The sequence below is a fragment of the Nematolebias whitei genome, chromosome 10, assembly GCF_014905685.2.
Source record: "Nematolebias whitei isolate Nwh7 chromosome 10, NemWhi1, whole genome shotgun sequence".
Classification (NCBI taxonomy): domain Eukaryota; kingdom Metazoa; phylum Chordata; class Actinopteri; order Cyprinodontiformes; family Rivulidae; genus Nematolebias; species Nematolebias whitei.
The window spans coordinates 39271610-39278063 of record NC_056507.1 but is presented as its reverse complement, the minus strand read 5'-3'; positions in this window follow the sequence as shown (position 1 = coordinate 39278063).

The window sequence follows — 6454 nt, the reverse complement described above, 5'->3', positions numbered from 1 at the left end:
GGAGCCGAGTCCGCCGGGACCCCCTCAGAGCAGGAGAAGTGAGGAGCCGAGTCCGCCGGGACCCCCTCAGAGCAGGAGAAGTGAGGAGCCGAGTCCGCCGGGACCCCCTCAGAGCAGGAGAAGTGAGGAGCCGAGTCCGCCGGGACCCCCTCAGAGCAGGAGAAGTGAGGAGCCGAGTCCGCCGGGACCCCCTCAGAGCAGGAGAAGTGAGGAGCCGAGTCCGCCGGGACCCCCTCAGAGCAGGAGAAGTGAGGAGCCGAGTCCGCCGGGACCCCCTCAGAGCAGGAGAAGTGAGGAGCGTCTGCCGGGACCCCCTCAGAGCAGGAGTAGCGTGGGATCCACCATGGGGGCTGCGTGCAGCGTGGGATCCACCACGGGGGCTGCGTGCAGCGTGGGATCCACCACGGGGGCTGCGTGCAGCCACAGGATCTGGAGTAGACGTGTCTGTTGCCTCAGGACAGGTTGGGCCCTCACACAGCGTGGATAATGCAAAGGCTGCAGGAGATGGAAAAACTTTCGGAACTGTAGTAGGCATGGGAGCGACCACAGGGGCTGCAGCTACGAGGACCTCAGGAGTCAGGAGCAGGAACCGAGGAAGCGCCGGGGGTGTAGCTGGAGGCTCAGAGTCTCTAAAAGGACCCCGTAGCTCATCTTCCAGGGACATAGCAGTGAGAGTCGGGCTGCCTGCTGGGTCTTGGTTTGGTCTGGTCATTCTGTGATGATTTCTAGGCAGGAGACCCATTTGGTGCAGGCAGACAAGCAGAACTCAAGGAATATAAATAAATAATTTATTCTTTACAAAATAAAGATGGCTGACGGGGCAGCAAACTTACATGAATCATGGGACGAGGAGCAGGACACGAGGAGCAGGACACGAGGAGCAGACAATGAGGGACGCAGGCAAACAGACTTAAATACACACACCAACGAGACTAACACAGAACACCTGTGAAACATCACAGGTGCAAACATCAGAGGAGGAGCAGACAAATATAGAATACTAGAGGGAGACAGAGACCAGGGAAAGCACAACTTCTACAATAGCGTTTGTATAAAATGTCTCTATTGTTCCAAATCAGATCATTGTGAGGGAGGAAAATTATGTTTGTATATGAGAGAACATGAGAAAAAGGCCTGATGATAAAAAGCCAATAACAGGGATCTTATCAATGTCATATTTACAAACGAGAAAAAAAGTCAGTGCCATCAAGCTTGGATAATATATGGAGAGGAATAACGTTTCAAACTGAGGTCAGATTTTTGAAGATGTGTTTTATCCAGTTGATTTTAAACGTGTTATTTAGAGTGTCAAAGTCCAGAAAATTAAGACCATCATTCTCATACAAATTCATAATAACAGACTTCTTCTGATAGTGGGTTCTATTTTTCCATACAAAGTTATAAAGCATTTTATCAATTACTTTTAATGTCTCATCGTTGAGGTGTAGAGTCAAAGCTGCATATGTTAATCTTGAGAAGCCTTCAGCCTTCGTGAGCAAAATTCTTCCTTTCAAAGATAAATCTTGTAGGAGCCATTGATTTTATTTATTTTGTTTTGTGTATGATTGGGTTAAAGTTTGAGGTGTTCCTTCTATTTTGATATTTTGTTACTAAAACACCTAGGTAACACACTTCCTCTTTACAGGGATGTTACACAGCTCAGATTTAGTACAGTTGTTAATAGGCAAGATCTCACATTTCTTAATAAGGGATAAGGGATAAACCAGATGCCCTTGAGAACTTCTGAATTGTATTGATTGCTACAGAAATTTGGCTTTCATTTTTCCAAAAAAGTGTTGTGTCATCTGCGAGTTGTGTTAAAATGAGCTTATTACGAAGGAGAGAGATGCCTTCTAAAGCACTGTTTTGAATATGAAATACCATAAGTTGTGCCACTAGCAAAAAATGGTCTGGAGGAGCAGGGCAGCCCTGTCTTATTCCCCTGGAGAGATCAAATCTGGGTGATGTGCCACCTGGCAGTTTAATAGAGCTATTGCTGTTCTAATAAAGTGTCTTTATAGCAGAGGAAAAGTAGTGGCCAAAGGCAAATTTATGTAACGATTGTAGGATGAACTGGTGCTCGACTGTATCCAAGGCCTTATAGAAATCTAAGAACAAAATATAACCATCAACATCTAAATTATTTAAGTAATCCAAAATATCCATAACTAGCCCAACATTGTTTGTTATGTGTCATTTGGACATAAATCCAGACTGTGTGTAAGAGTTTTTCATGTTATCATTTTAAACTGCTTCATGATTCCTGTACTTCTATGCATACAAAGCAAAAAGTTTCTGAAACTATTAGTCCACGTCCGAGCTGATAGTAATTCTCTGTATTTACATAAGCTGTTTTTACTTAGAACTGTTTGTTAAAAACCAAACATGCCAAAGTTTAAAGTAGTGTTCCAGCTATCTTGCACTGTCATTGTTTTTCGCCTCACCCTTAAACTGATACAGATGATTTCAAATGATGGTATCAGAAACTCATTACAATAAGCATTTAATCAACTGAACCTGTACAAGATGTTTTTTCTGATCAAAGAGTGCTCCAAGCCAAACACTTATGTGTCACTCTTACCAAATAAGAGCCAGTTCTAACGAAAGGCTTTGGAGTTCACCTCTGGTTCCAGACCAGAGGTGGATTTCCCTCCTTGCAAGGAGCGTTGGCCAAAAAACCTTACTCTGTCCTGTGTGGTGTGTTCTTTCTTCTGTTGGGTACGAGAGAAAATACCTAACACTGTGTATGTTCAATTATTGAATTCAAAACTCTTTTCAGTCTTCTAGCAAAGATTGATGCAAATATTTTATAATCATTATTAAGTAGTGATATTAGCTGCCAATTATCAATTAAGGAAGTGTCTTTATTGGATTTGGGAGTTAATGTTGTTAAGCCTTGAACCATGGTTTTAGGAAGAAGTTCTTTTTCTATACATTCAAAAAAGACCAAGAGAAGAAAGGGGGCTATTTCTTCTGAAAAAGATTTGTAAAATTCTGAAACCAGTGCATCAGTGCCAGTTGATTTGTTATCTTTAAGTAGATTAATCGCCTCGTTAATCTCCTCCAGCATAAGAAGACTATCACACAGCTTCACCTCATCTTCAGCAATGGTTTTTACTGTTAATGAGTTCAGAAAAGCATCAGCTGATCACTGACAAAATTTGGAGCTATATACTGTAACTATGCGAAGAATCGACTGCAGTATCCAGATATTGTTTTATAATCATTTGTTAGAGTTCCATTCACTTTCAATTTAGTCACCCTATTAATATTGGCACAATGCTTTTCCAAGTTAAAAAAGTAGTGAGAATTTTGTTCTCGTTCCTCTAGCCATCTTTCTCTGGACCTGACAAAAGCACCTCTGACTTTCTGGTTGTACAGTCATCTAATTTAATCTGTAAATTTGAGAGTTCTAGCTTTTCTTCCTCTGATAGTGTATCTGGAGTTTTACTAGATAAAGCAGTTATCCTTGACATCACATTCAGTTCTAGCTGTTTCCTAGATTTAACTAAATCACTGCTAAATTTTCTAAAAAAATACAGCAAGCTCAAACTTCAGAAGTTCCCAGATGACACCAAATTGTCCCTCTTTTTCAGCCTTCAGACTATAGGTATAGTGTGAAATTAAGCGCATCACCTCTCTTTTTACTACCTCATTTGTTAGTATAGAGCTGCTAAGTTTCCAATATGCTGATTGTGTAGCACTAAATTGAGGAGTAGATTGTATTATATTGATATAAATAACCTTATGATCTGTAAGAGGAGTGGGGTGTACAGTATGTTAACCATGATGTAATTTTCTTTAAAACCCTTAGAAATCAGCCAAAAATCAATTCTTGATTGACTAGACCCTGTTTTATTGCTCCATGTAAATGTCTTGTTATTAGGAAATTTTACTCGCCATATATCCATCCATCCATCCATCCATCCATCCATTATCTTTACCCGTTTATTCCATTATGGGTCACGGGGGTCGCTGGTGCCCATCTCCAGCAATCACTGTGCGAGGGGCGGGGTACACCCTGGACGGGTCGCAAGTCCATCACAGGGCCACATACAGACAAACGAGACAAACAACCATTCACTCTCACACTCACGCCTAGGGACAATTTAGAGTTACCAATCAACCTAACATGCATGTTTTTGGTCTGTGGGAGGAAACCGGAGCACCCGGAGAAAACCCACGCATGCACGGAGAGAACATGCAAACTCCACCCAGAAAGGCCCCTGGACTGGGGTTTGAACCAAGGACCTTCTCGCTGAGAGGCAGCAGCTCTACCAGTTGCGCCACTAATAATAAAAATCAAAACCCAACCCATAATAATAATAATAAACAAACCCAGTCCTTGCTGTCAATCAAATACTGTGCAATAAACAAACAAACCATAGAACAATATATACTGCTATACAATGTCAGCTCAACCAGTTTACCCAAACAAACATTTATTCTTGAACCTGTTATGAGGGTTAATTAAAAAAAAGAAAATATTTCCAAGTCTGGTCAAATTTATTTTCCGAGCCTCTCATTACACATTGTAGAGATATACCTGCGTCCCTGAATGTCATTTTGTAACAGACTTTTATTTCTGTGACTAAGCAGTTCATTCTGTAAAGGTGTTTCTAAAAAAAAAAAAAAAAAAAAAAGGTAAACCCTTCATCTTTTGAACCCCTGAGACATACCACCCCACTTCAGAACCTGGGACAGTTTAAAGTTTGTTTTCAGCATCTCTAGCTCTGGAAAGTGTCAAAAGAAGACTTTTATGGTTTGCAAGACAACCGAAGATCCAATACATCTGAATAATATTGGAACACCCTTTCTGTGAACCCCACAAAATGGACGTTTGAGTTAACACAGATCACTCCAGGATGTGCTGGTACCCACTTGTACCAGCCTCTCTCAGACTATCCCCTCAACAATCATAAATAACTGAAAGCTCCTTCTCTGTTCAAAGGAATTCCAACTTTGACATTTAGGTCCCATTTCTGGCCTGCAAGAAAACGGACAGACTTTTTATTCACGTTTTAGAAGAAGTAATACTGTTTTTGTAATGAACTAAGTGTTTAATTGGGTGTAGCTGAATAATTAACTTGTTTTTCCTTTACAGCTGACAATAACCTGTGTAGGCCAACAAGTTTACAAACTTGTTTTCTGTTTATAAGGTTGGCAAAGTGTTTGTATTGTTTAACCTCATTTAAAGTTGATAAGTGTCTTAAATGATTTTATTTGATGACTTTTTCAACAGAGCAGATTAAAATTATAAAATAATAATTAAAACAATACTTTATTGAGTAGATAAAGTTCAGCCCTTTCATTTTGATTGGCTCAAATCTACCACCTCTTTCAAATCAGAGGTGTGGTCATTTTGTTTACTAAGAGGAAGACCTCTCAGTAGAACAGTAGAAAGAAAGAGGAGAATGAAACGGAAGGAGAGGAGGAGAGGAGAATTGGATTAAGTGATGAACCCCTCGTGTGTCGGCTCGGCCTGGTGTCTGCCTGGTGGAGCTCAGGTCCTCTGGCCCTGTCGGGCCTTGGCCTGGGTGGTGTGAGTCCTCGGTGCCCGGGCCTCGGTGCCCGGGCCTCGGTGCCCGGACCTGGACCTACATCGGTGCGGCGGGTTCCGACGGAGGCCTATGAGTTTGTCGCTGTTGGCTCCGGGGGGTCACTGTATGTGGTCGCTGGTGGGGATCTTCCGGTTCTCCCCTGTGGTCCGTTCTGGGGGGTGGGTGAGTGGTTCGTCCTGTGTGGGTGGCTCTGGGGGCTCCGCGGTCGGGGTCCCTCCTGGGGTCTTGGGCTCTGGTCCCCCCTTTTTCGTCTGCCTCTGGTCTTGGGGGTCGGGTCTCTGCTGCTTCACAGTTACTATTAAATGTTCTATTAGAGAAGCCTTATACACTTATGCATGCTCACAACCACACACAAATAGAAGCAGGGATGCTTATGTAGGCTTTATATGTAGATATATAGATATGTATGTGAATGTATATTCATGTGTATGTATGTATGTATGTATGTATATAGGCGTAGGTATGGGTATATATATTTATGGAAACTTACTGCAAAGCCATGAATATTTTAAGTTCTTTATACATATGTATTTTGTTGCTGTGTTTTGTCATGTTCTTTGCAGGTGAACAGACAGTGGCCGGGTGTTTTGCCGTGTGCTCTCTTTGTGTATATTTCTTATATTTTGGAGTCTTACTTTGTCTTTTCTTTCTTTCTATCCTATTAAAAAAAACAAAAAACCCTACACTAGATAGTCACTAGAATAAATATTTCATAATAATGGTGTGGAGAGGATGGCTGTAAGGGGAGAAGGGAAAAAAAAAAAAAAAAAAGAGATGTGAAATATTACAACTTCACATCACCAGACCATCTGAGCAGAAAGAGTCCAATATCTGGTATCTTCGGCAGCCTGCGAAGACGACTTCTGGTAGGAAAGCTGACCTGTACTCTGACG